Source organism: Hippocampus bargibanti, linkage group LG16 (assembly GCF_051943395.1).
Source record: "Hippocampus bargibanti isolate YZ-2025 linkage group LG16, ASM5194339v1, whole genome shotgun sequence".
Classification (NCBI taxonomy): Eukaryota; Metazoa; Chordata; class Actinopteri; order Syngnathiformes; family Syngnathidae; genus Hippocampus; species Hippocampus bargibanti.
In genome coordinates this window covers 16,828,712-16,840,826 of record NC_142749.1, presented here as the reverse complement: position 1 = coordinate 16,840,826, position 12,115 = coordinate 16,828,712, and the positions used below count along the sequence as shown (strand labels likewise).

Below are 12,115 nucleotides of genomic sequence, written 5' to 3'. Positions count from 1 at the left end.
TCATTTATTTATTTGTTTATACATTTATCTATATATTTGTACTAATATTTATACTATTACTATTACTATTACTATTACTATTACTATTACTATTACTATTTATTATTATTAAAGTTGCAGTCACGGACATGCCCCAACGCAAACGTCTAAAAAAAAAACGCTTTCAACGCAAACACAAAAAAATGTGATCACGTCTGCTTGCTGTCCGCTCTTACATAACAATCCTCCACCTGTGCCTTCAGGGTAGGGGGGAGGGCGGGGATTAGCTTAGCTTGTCGCGGCACGCCATGGCAGCCTCCAAACCCCTTTTCGTGTAATTCTATTACAAGCCAATAACGTTGTGTTTAGCTAACGCTGTGGGGGTGGGAGGGAAGGGACTTCCAAACCCCACTTCATCCCACTCGATCGCATCACTTCCTGTTCTCGCCGGACCCCCCGCCGAGGGTCACGTTGAGTTCCCATCGCGTCAAAAAATAAATATATATAAATAAAAGTTTCTACTTTAATCCTCGCTGCATGTTTTTGAAAAGTACATTTGGAATGTAAAATGTGTGCTTTGGCGACATAGAGGTTAGTTAGAAAATCCTGAATATAACCTTTTTATAATAATAATAATAATAATAATAATAATAATAATAATAATAATAATTCTCAACCCCGAATAACTCACACAGATAGAAAGCTAGCAAGCGAGCTAATAGCTAGCTACCGAGCTAATAGATTGTAAATCGCTAGCTAGCTAGTTCGCTAGATAGCCAGCTCGATAGCCAGATAGATAGCTAGATAAATTAAAAGAAGTTAAGAGAGGAAACTTCACACATGCCTGATTAATGTAATAAATTAATTAAAAAAAATTGACAGAGAAAAAAATACATAAAAATATATATTTTTTAAAGTATTATTATTGTTATTATTATTATTATGATTATTCTTATTATTGTTGTTGTTGTTATTGTTGTTGTTCCAGGTTGAGTGAACGTTGTCGCGTGTGGCTGCCGCTGCACACCCGCAGAAAAAAATATCCTGTGACTGTAAAGTGTCCTTGAGAGTTTTGTAAGGCGCTTACAAATGAAATATATTATTATTATTATATAAAAATAACACAAATAATATAAATATAAAGCATTCTTACATTTGAGGGTGATTTCATTGTGATTCTTTTTTTTAATTACACTTAAATTATACTTTTCTACATGAAAAATATTACCTCGGTTTTCGACCATAATCCGTTCCCGAACCGAAACATCATTTTCCATTATAATCAATGTACATTGTTTTAATCCGTTTCAAATGTAAACAAGAACTTTTTAAAAGGTTTAAAACCGAACACTCCGCCCCAAAAGTGTGTGTGTGTGTGTATGTGTATGTGTATGTGTATGTGTATGTGTATGTGTATGTGTATTTACTCTTGAAGCCAATGGGCTCCAATTAAAGGGAAAACAGAAAGACACACACACACACAATCATGCTAGCAGTCCACTGCCAATTGAGGGAGGAGTGTATGAGTGCATGTGGGTGGGCGGGCTCTCGTACTCACGCACACACACAAATTCACACACACTCATACTCACACACCCCTTTCTCGCTCCCTTTCTCTCTTCACACAGCTCAGTCTGACGTGGGCGTGCGAGGAGGCAGCAAGTGTGCACTTTTGATGTGTGCGAAGGGGGACTAACGCCCGGATCCTCCCGTCTCGCCGAACCGCTACGCCGAGGTACAGCTGCATGCTTATTATTTTGATTTGCAACTGCCTTTTTGGAGGGATTTCGACCCGTGTGTGTGTGTGTGTGTGTGTGTGTGTGTATGCATGTGGCGGTGTTGGGAAATAGTCCCGAGCTCCACTCCTCATTTATTTACGTGCATGCTCAGTGGGCCAGGCGTTTATCAATCATTCATGTTCCAAAGTGGCTCACGCTCGTATATATACAGAAACACTCTGTTACACGCACGCACACACACACACACACACACACACACACACACACACACACACACACACTCTGAGTGCGATAACAACTAACCGCCGGCAGAACTGACTGAGTCTTGATGCACTTTGCATGTTCTATCGCCATCGCCAAGCTCAGTCCTGCTCAAGATGAGGAATTTAATGAATTAAAAGATATTTAGCGTAAAGGCGGGGACTGTAAGTGGAAGATTCCAGACGTTAGGCGTAAGCAAAGGTGCTTTTTAAGTTCTTATTCACTAAAAGTCCTCCAAATGAACCAAAGTTATATCCTTGCGCCTCCTCATTTTCATTTTTTCATTGTAGCTTAGCAATGAGGACATATCATCCGTTAGCTTGTCATGCTAGCGTTTGATACCGTCAGTGGCTCACGGGTAGCATCTTTGTAAGCGAGGAATATTTAAACACAAATGGAACAAAGATTGCGGGCATATATTCTTTATCCTCTGCAAAGAGAGACTCAGATTAGTTTAGCATACAGGGAGAATTAGGAATCGCCTGCTTAATTTGAGCAAAAAAGATAGCAAAAAAATCTTGACTTTTTTGTATTCTTTGTAATTAGCGACAGTTTTTTTTTTAAATTCCAAACAGCATCATCAATCATAAGTCATATTTAAACACAAATGGACCGAAGATTGCATTCATATATTCTTTATCCTCTGCAAAGAGAGACTCCAATTATCTTCGCATACAGGGTTAATTAGGAATGGCCCACTGAATTTGAGCAGAAAAGATTGCAAAAAAAATTGAGTTTGTTGGATTCTTTGTAATTATTGACTGTTTTTTTTTTAATCAAAACGGTATCACCAATCATAAATGAAGGCCCTTTTGTATGACATTTTCATATAACATCTAGTACAGCAGAAATGTGCCATTCCCTCCACCATCCACACATGCACACCCACACACGAACTTCACTATCTGCCACGCTTGTATAAAAAAAAACAAACATGTCACTTCCCGCTCGCTCTTCAGCGGTACCGTTTTGAAAATAGGTGACCCGCGAAAGGATTTAGAATAGCGGGGGATAAAGCTTCATATGCGCGTGTCTAAAAAGTGTGCGTGAAAGTGTGTACTTTTGTTTTTAGACTTAGCCAAAGCCTGAGGCTGCGAAACGAGGAGGCAAAGAAGCCATTATATCGTACACTCTGATTATCTCTGTCAGTATGTACGTGTGTGTGTGTGTGTGTGTGTGTGAGTGAGTGAACGTGGGTGTTGGTGTGGGGGGGGGCATGCAGAGTCACACAGCCATGTGCTTTGTGTGCATACAGTAAGGCTAATATACTGCGTTTGTGCGCAAAAGGGGGGGTGGGGCTGGGACTTGGAGTGACAAGCCCTGTGGCGTGTGTGTATGTGTGTGTGTGTGTTTATGTGTGTGTCTGTGTGTGTAGTGAGTGACCCACTTTGATACTCTGCCCCTGCAACTAAGTCACCTTTGGTGTGTACGCATACAGTAGGCTAGCTTGTTAAAGCCGACGCGGAGTACGGACCCCCGTCAGGTACATTAGCCTCTTTACAGAGTGCCGATCTACCCACAATGCATCTGTTTGTTTTATTTCAGAGTCGTAGCGGAAACGCTCATGAAGTACCGTATTTTCCGGTGTCTAAGGCGCACCCCCGAAAGCTTTGATTTTCTTGAAAAGATGACCCTGCGTCTTATACGGCGGTGCACCTGATACGTGAAGTTATATTTAGTAGGAAGAAGTAGTGCGTAACGCCAGCCTCAACTGTCGCGCCTTATAATGTGGGGTAGGCCTTATATTTGGCTAATTTTTATATATATTTGGAAACCCGTTTTTATTCATTTAAGGTGCGCCTTATACTCCGGTGCGCCTTATATATAGTAAAAGTTTGAAAATACACCATTCATTGTGCGTGCGCCTTATACGCCAATGCGCCTTATATATGTAAAATGTTTGAAAATACAGTAAAGTCTCGTTATATCGATATTCAAGGGAGTCCGAAAAAATATCGATATAACCGGGACTATCGATATATCCGACCCTGTTTGCATGTAATTTTCTCCGTGCGTGCATAGAAATAGTATCGATATAACCAGGACTATCGATATATCCGATATCCTACTGGACCCTCCGCACCCTGCCCACCACCTTTTCCAGCTACTCCCCTCAGGCAGGCGCTACCGATCCATGCGCACCAAATCCAGCAGACATTTAAACAGCTTCTTCCCCCAAGCCATTAACTCTTTGAACTCTTTCAACAGTAGCCAAAATGGAACTGTATAGTGCCACTTAGCAGTTTTTTTGACAACGATACTAGTGCAGCGTGTTCTACCGGAAACAAATTCCTTGTGTGTCCTACATACTTGGCAATAAAGATGATTCTGATTCTGATTCTGATTCTGATATAACGAGACTTTACTGTACACCATTCATTGGGGGTGCGCCTTATACACCGAAGCACATTCTATAGTATCAAAAACATTTGAAAATACAACATTCATTGGGGGTGCGCCCTATGCTCCGGTGCACCTTATATATTATCGAAAAAGTTAGAAAATACACCATTCATTGGGGGTGCGCTCTACGCTCCGGTACACCGTATATATAGACAAAGTTTGAAAATACTCCATTCAATGGGGGTGCACCTTATACTCCGATGCATCTTCTATATGGAAAATGTTTGAAAATACACCATTCAGTGGGGGTGCGCCTTATACTCCGTTTTGCCAAATATATAGAAAAAGTTTTAAAATATGCCATTCATTTGGGGTGCGCCTTATACTCCGTTTTACCTTATATATAGAAAAGGTTTGAAAATACACCATTCAGTGGGGGTGCGCCTTATATATATAGAAAAGGTTTGAAAATACACCATTCATTGGGGGGTGCGCCTTATACTCCAGTGCGCCTTACATGTAGAAAAAGTTTGAAAATACACCATTCATTGGGGGGGTGCGCCTTCTACTCCGATGCGCCTTATACAGGTAACATCCGACTTACGAGCGACTCAACTTACGACCACCCGTACTTACGACCACGTGATGGCAACAGAGGGGAGGAGTTTGCGAGTCATTTAGCCTCCGAGTCTCTATTCAACATTTTGAATGTATTTCGACTTACGAACATTTGACTTACGACCATTTGGTCGGAACTGAACTCGGTCGTAAGTCGGATGTTACCTGTATATGGAAAATGTTTGAAAATACACCATTCATTGGGGGTGCGCCTTATACAAGTGGAAGGTTTTATAAATAAGACCAACTGTAAGTGTGTCATTCGGACGGAGGATGACGAGTTCGTCCTTGGGGCCTTTCGTGATTTTACGATGCAAATACAAGCCGACGTATGAAGACCCACCCCACCGTCGCAGCCCCCCACTGTGCGCACGTCCACACACATAACAATCAGTCAGTATTTCTGTATATATGCGTGTGTGTGTGTGTGTGAAGAAGTGATGATATTTGAAACGTCTCGACACGTTTACCTCGATGTTGCGCAACAACCCCCTCCCCCACCCAACCCTTTCCGGAAGCCGGAGCGAGCGAGCGTCGGTTTGCCGATGCGACCGATCCGGTTGCGCGGGTTGTCATCTGTGCTCGCACGCCACATGACTTGATTTGAAGAGCGATGGAGTGGGGGTTTGTGGGGGGGTCCGTTTCCTCCCTTTTGTCTGCTCCTGATGACTCTGGACTTTTCCCTCCTTCCTTCCTTCTTTGCTTGCTTCCCTCCATTTTTTTTTGTCCATCCTTCTGTTATTTTGACCACACTGCCGTGTCCCTTTGTTATCTTTAACCGGTGTCGCCTTACAGCGCACACGCGTGTTGTCATGCTAGCTGATTCGAGCGTGTTGTTTATTGTTTATTGTGTGTATTTTACGCAGCATGTCAAATTACTATGGGGAGGATTTTTGAACTAAGTCTGCACATTTCTGGCAGATATAGCGCTGGTCAGACCTCTGGCATTGTTTTTCCCTTCCACTAGGAGGCAGGATTTACCTTTTGTCCATGTTAGCGCTTTCTTACAGCTTCAACTGTTGTTAAAGCGCTATATAAACTGTATTTTGTTTTTCGACTTCTTTCTTTCCTTTTCTCTTTCCTTTCATAACTTTGCTGCTGTGTTACTTCCGGGTAGAGTGAGTGCTGGCGCGAATGGCTGCCGCTGCTCACCTGCAAAAAAAAAAAAAAAAAGTTCTTATCCCGTGAGTGTAAAGTGGCCTTGAGAGTTTTGAAAGGCGCTTCGAAATGAAATGTATTATTATATATATGTATGTATTGTGTTGTATTTTGTACAGCCGCCCTCATTTACAGCTCAGATAACTCCAGACTCATATAACTTAGGAATTAACTTTTTTTATGATTTTTTTTTTATGAAAGAAAAGGTTTCTTATGCTTCATTGAATGTTTATGTAGTCCTAAGAATCAATATCTATTAGCTAGCTAGCTTTCTATCCGAGTTACTTAGCTATCGTATTAGCTGTCTATTAACTAGCTAGCTTTCTATCTGAGTTACTTCCGGGTTGAGTGAAGGCCTGGCTAGCTATCTGTTCGCTATGTATTAGCTAGCTAGCTTTCTAGCCGAGTTACTTACGGGTTGAATGAACGCTGGCGTGTGTGGCTGCCGCTGCTCACCCACAGAAAAAAAATATCCTGTGACTGTAAAGTGACCTTGGGAGTTTTGAAATGAAATAAATAAATGAAATGTATTATTATTATTATTATTATTATTATTATTATTATTATTATTATTATTATTATTATTATTAGATAGAAAGCTAGCTAGCAAGCCAATAGATAGATGTGTGTAACTGTCACAGATGCACCAAATTTGCTCCAAAAAATGTCTGCGTGAAAGGGACTTTGGTCTCCTTTTAGCGCTCGGGCCCATTGACCTGGAAGTGATGCCAAGCACTTCTCTCCAAAGGCCTGCGATGAAGCCTCGTTGTGCCACGTTAGCTTTTGATTCTTTATTGGGTTGATTGACAACGCCACGCACTTTGCCTTTCGGCCACGAGCGTGTGTGTCGGATGCTTATTTTCACATTTTTCCGGCTACTGGGTCATGTTGCCTTTGTCCCGGCCACCCTTAGGCTTGGCCACTCGGTGTCTTATCCCAGACGTCGCTCAAGCGGGTCACTAATGCACCGAGAGGTCACTTCCCGACAATAAGCGGGAGTGTGTGAAAGCTAACGCGCGTGCGCTAGCGACCAGGAAATGGGCCCACTGACCTGGATCCAAATCCAACATTGCCCGCATTTGTTTTAGTCCCAAAATGTCATTAAATAACCGGCATTGGATTGAATTGGATTAGCCTTTATTAGTCTCGCAATGGAGAAATTTGCATTTCACAGGAGCAAAGTTATGGAAGGGAGAGTAAAGGAAAGGAAGAAGTAGAAAAACAAAATACAGGGGCTGCTGTAATGGCTTGAAATCAAACAACAACAAAATAAAATAACACAAAAGACATAGTCATTAAATTTTAAGCACTTTCTGCACCCGTTTTGTTGTATGAAGCAGTTTGAGATAGAAGAGGAATTGATATAATAATAATAATAATAATAATAATGAATATAAATAACAATAATAATAATACATTTCATTTCTAAGCGCCTTTCATAACTCTCAAGGTCATTTTACTATCACCTGATCAGTTTTTCTGTGGGTGAGCAGTGGCAGCCACACTCGCCAGCGTTCACTCAACCCAGAAGTAACTCAAATAGATGGAAAGCTAGCTCGCAAGCTAATCAATAGCCAACAGATACTTAGCTAGATAGCATCCTTTTCACCAGTGGAACAGTAACGTCGTGGTGTATTGGGCTCATCTGCTACAAGCTAAATGTTGAAAGCTAACACGAAGCTGTAGCATCCATTGGCGAAAAGAGATTGTCTCACATCTCCTGTCCCACGTACTGTAAATCCGCTTCAATTCCAAGCCGCGGCCGTTCCACATACGCATCGGCGCTATGCGCTAACCCTCCTTTCTTTATCCCTTTTTTTTCTGGAGGTTCATTGCACATCGATTTTGTTAACAGCTGGAGACCCGAGCAGCTGGAGTTAGCGAGAAACAAATATTAATGCATAGCAACCCTGGAAGTGAGAAACGGAATTGTTTTCAAATGATAAATATATTATTATATCGGTGAGACAGAAACCCGACGCTGACTTTAATATGGCCTTCACGCGGTCCATTATTCAGCCCAACCAGTATCATAATGATCCTGGGGCGTAGGTGCACCGCCGCGCCTACCAGAAGGTACAGACAGTACAAAAGCGGCGTGAAAAGCTAGAAGCGTCGCAGGCTTGTCTTCGCGTTTGTCTTTTCTTGAAAAACCTTGGCAGCGACGTTAAAGTTTTTCCAAACCGCGGCGTTAATTCGCATTCAGGTCTTTCCGGTCGGATGCCGTTTGTAACTTTGGCACCGAGAGTTTTTCGCCGTCGCCGTGTATTGTCCCTTGTCTCGGTTTCAATGTTTTTCGAGAGTCGTGTTGACTCAGGTGCGGGGATGTGGGAAGATAACACCCCCCTCGACCCCTCCGCCACCCTTGTTCCCCGGACGTCTCTTTTACTGCCACCTGCTTAGTTGTCGATAACAAATACAGTGATATCTTGGCTTACGAACTTAATTGGTTACCAGACAGAGTGTGTAAGGTGAAAAGTGTGTATCCCAAAAAATAATTTCCCATAGGAAACCATTCAAATGAGAATAATCCGTTCCCAGGTCCCCATAAAACATAATTTTCTATGCAAACTTCGTGAATCGGACCACTTCATGTTCAGTCGCGTGGCAACCAAACCACAAATACGGCTAGCTTGAGCCGCGCCACCATCCTGCCGGCGCTACCCCCCCCAAGAAAAGTGTCTGTTTTTAATGTGGTTAGCGCCGCTGTTAGCAATTGGTGGTTGCGTCACGCCAGAGTGAAAGTTGTTCGGTGTGATGCGTGAAAACCACTCGCGTCTTCCACACCATTAGCGACGCTCGCTATCGGGATTCTTGTCTGTTTCCTTTCAACCCTTTTTCTCTTCCTCCCTTCGTGCCTTTTCGCTGACCGTGCCGGCGCATGGCGTGCTCTCCCCAGTTGGAAAGTTTTGTTGTTTTTTTTGGTTTTTTTTTTGCAGAGCCTCAGCCGTTTTACCTCATACGCCGAGCGCTAACAGTGTCGCCTTGTTGTATCGAGTTAGCTAGCATTCCACCAAATCGCCCCTCTCCCCCCCCCGGATTAAAATCTCAGCATGTACAAATCCCACTTAATATTTCACTCTTGTATGTTTGCTACCAGCAGCCCCAGTCTGTTTCTTAAAAAATGAGGTGGGTATGAGTTAAATGCTACACAGAGAAGCAGTGCATATTTAATAATAATAATAATAATAATAATAATAATAATAATACATTTCCTTTATAAGCGCCTTTCAAAATTTTCAAGGTCACTTTGCAGTCACAGGATAAAATTTTAGTTTGGCAGGTTTTCAAAGCGAGTGAATACGACGAATGTACTGTAACATACAGTGATACCTTGGCTTACGAACTTAATTGGTTCCCAGACAGAGTGTGTAAGGTGAAGTGTGTATCCCAAAAAATAATTTCCCATAGGAAACCATTCAAATGAGAATAATCCGTTCGCAGGTCCCCATAAAACATTATTTTCTACTTTCTAATTTACTAAGCCTTAAAACTACACAAAATATACCTTGTTTTACGTATAATAAAATATAGCGAATAGTTAACTAGATAGCCAGCCAGCCAGCCAGACCGCTACTAGATAGCTAACAGACCGCTAATGGATAGCTATTTAGCATTTAGATTAGCATTTACTTTGGCATTTGTTGACATATAATGATACAGCAGCACATCTCATTTTTCACAGATCCCCTTCCCCCACGGATCATTCACACGAGTACCTGCGCACCCCCAAATCGCCCCTCTTCCTCATGAACAGCCTCTCATCAGTCCATCAACACCAGCTACCCCCTCAACCTCGCATCCATCATGTCTGCCATTTTCCGAAAACCCTCTTATCCCACGCTCTGGCCCACTCATATTCTGCCGCTAACCCTTCAGAGGACATCGAGCGGAACAGGGGGTGTATTACCCTCACAATTTGCTGACATGCTCACCTGTCTCGCCGCCGGCAGCTGTGTGTGGATTTGCGGAGATGGGCTTTTCGTGGTCACGCGTGAAAATTAAAACATGGCCTCCTTTCTCTGAGAGTGTAGCCAGAGAGATTGTTTCCATGCAAAATTCAAACAAGCGCACATTTTCGCTCTCTGGAGTGGTCCATCGATGAGAAGGTTTCTTCAGCCGTCATCTGTACTTCTTTGAAGGTGTCGGACCTTTCGCTTCTTATCCAAGAGTCTTCGTCAACGAACTAAAAAATTTCTGCTGGTTGTTTTGGCCCTATATATATCCCTACTGTCCATACGTAGCTGTGCCAGACTCTGCTATAATTGGTCCCTGCTTTCAGGGTGGGGGCTATACCTATTACTTCTATTGTCCTGACTGAGTATGGGGTCTACGACTGTCCTGATTGCCCCATTTGCTCTGGCATCACCTCATCAGCATAACTAAGCCTATGTTGCCTAAGAGGTCTGTTGTACGAACGATCCAAATTTAACCTCGCCCCACCATGGCGATTTAGTGAAGGGTTTTGCTGTTTTATGAAAATAGCCAGTTCTTTTTGTGTGTGTTTTCACACAGCCGAGGGGTGGGTGGTGGTAACGCCGGTTCTCGACGGCTCTTATCGTCAGCAGAGTTTTAAATCTTCTGCGCTCGTCATGTCGGTTCTGCGCTGAGGTTGCGGAGCACTGTAAAAACCAACCCTACCCCCCCTCGTTCAAAGGGGGTAGTCGCGCCTGACGAGATTTGATTTTAAATTATGGTAATCCCCTACTGTAGTTTAGCGCAGACAGCCGCATGGAGAAGCGTGTGGCGTATGCTCCCGGTGAGGCGGAGTGGTGTTGATAATGAGGTTAGTGCCACTTGAGGAACAGAGCCGAGGGAATTGGCGCTTAGTCAATCCTGCCGTACCCGCTTATCATCATGCTTGATTCTCAGATACTTTGACCCCTCCCGACCCAGCGACCACCACTATATTATGCCATTTTGTAACCCCTACCGACTTGTAGGGACTCTAGTATGATACTCAAAGCCAGTTAATAATAATAATAATAGTCATAAAAATACATTTTACTTGAAGTTGATTCTATATTTGACCGGGAGCCAGTGGAGCTCTTGGAGGACGGGGGTGATGTGGTGAAAGGATGAGGTTCTGGTGATGATCCGGGCTTAATAATTCTGGACGAGTTGACGTTTGTGGAGAAGTTTCTGAGGGACACCACGGAGAAGTGAATTGCAATAGTCAATCCGGGAGATGACAAGACTATGAACGAGAATAGCAGTGGTGTGAGGAGTGAGAGACGGGCGAAGACGATTGATATTGCGTAGGTGGAAGTACGCAGACAGGGTTAAGTTATTTATATGGGAGTGGAAAGATAGTGTGCTGTCAAGAATGACACCTCGGCTTTTGACCTGATAGGACAGTTTGCAGACCTCAGCTGAGGCCTCGCACTCATACCGCCCAGCTTGGCCACAATTTTTCCCGACAAGGATTTTGCCTCTCTTTAACACCACATGACGCAGCGGTGGCATGTCACGAACCGAAATGGCGTGCAGCAAATACCAGGCCATTGGGATTTAGGGCGGTCCGTCAAAGTTTCCCGCGAGATTGGCTCGGCTCGCCCGCGGCAATTGGCAGCGACTCTGCGACGGTAATCCCGACTCCCGTCTTGTTGTTTTTGTACTTTTATGTGGAAACTAGAAGCTTTGTTGTGCCACTCAACGCTGGCATCTTCAGATGCTGTTCGGTACAAGCAGCGGGGACGCCGTTTTGTGTGTCAGTGAGTGGAGGCTGCGAGGAATGGGGCGGGGGTGGGGTGCGATTTGCGCCTGTGACGGCTCGTCAGATCCTGAAAGGATGACTAAGAAACTAATCTCCCATCCAGGAAAGCCAACCACTGATGTCTCAAACGAAGGGACGGTGGGTGTGCAGCCCGTTTGACGTACATCTCACTCTGTTACGGGGTGCTCTAGCACGTCTTCACTGTACCTGCAGGTGAAGGCGCTTCCCAGATCCTATCCCGTCAAAACTCCCGCCTCCCCTGAGGGAGTCAACCTCGCTCCTTTTCAAGGGATAGCTGAGT

The 12,115-nt window shown here is 43.6% G+C and overlaps 1 protein-coding gene across 3 annotated transcripts in view; it reads left to right on the top strand.

The window, feature by feature from the left end:
- Nucleotides 1–1,590: 1,590 nt before the first annotated feature.
- LOC148886757 (rho guanine nucleotide exchange factor TIAM1-like) overlaps nucleotides 1,591–12,115 on the top strand; it is a 46,382-nt gene continuing 35,857 nt past the window's right edge. For all 3 annotated transcript variants that reach the window (XM_089016500.1, XM_089016499.1, XM_089016498.1), the window contains exon 1: nucleotides 1,591–1,714. The gene's annotated coding sequence lies outside the window, so the exon portion shown is untranslated. The remainder of the gene's footprint in view (nucleotides 1,715–12,115) is intronic.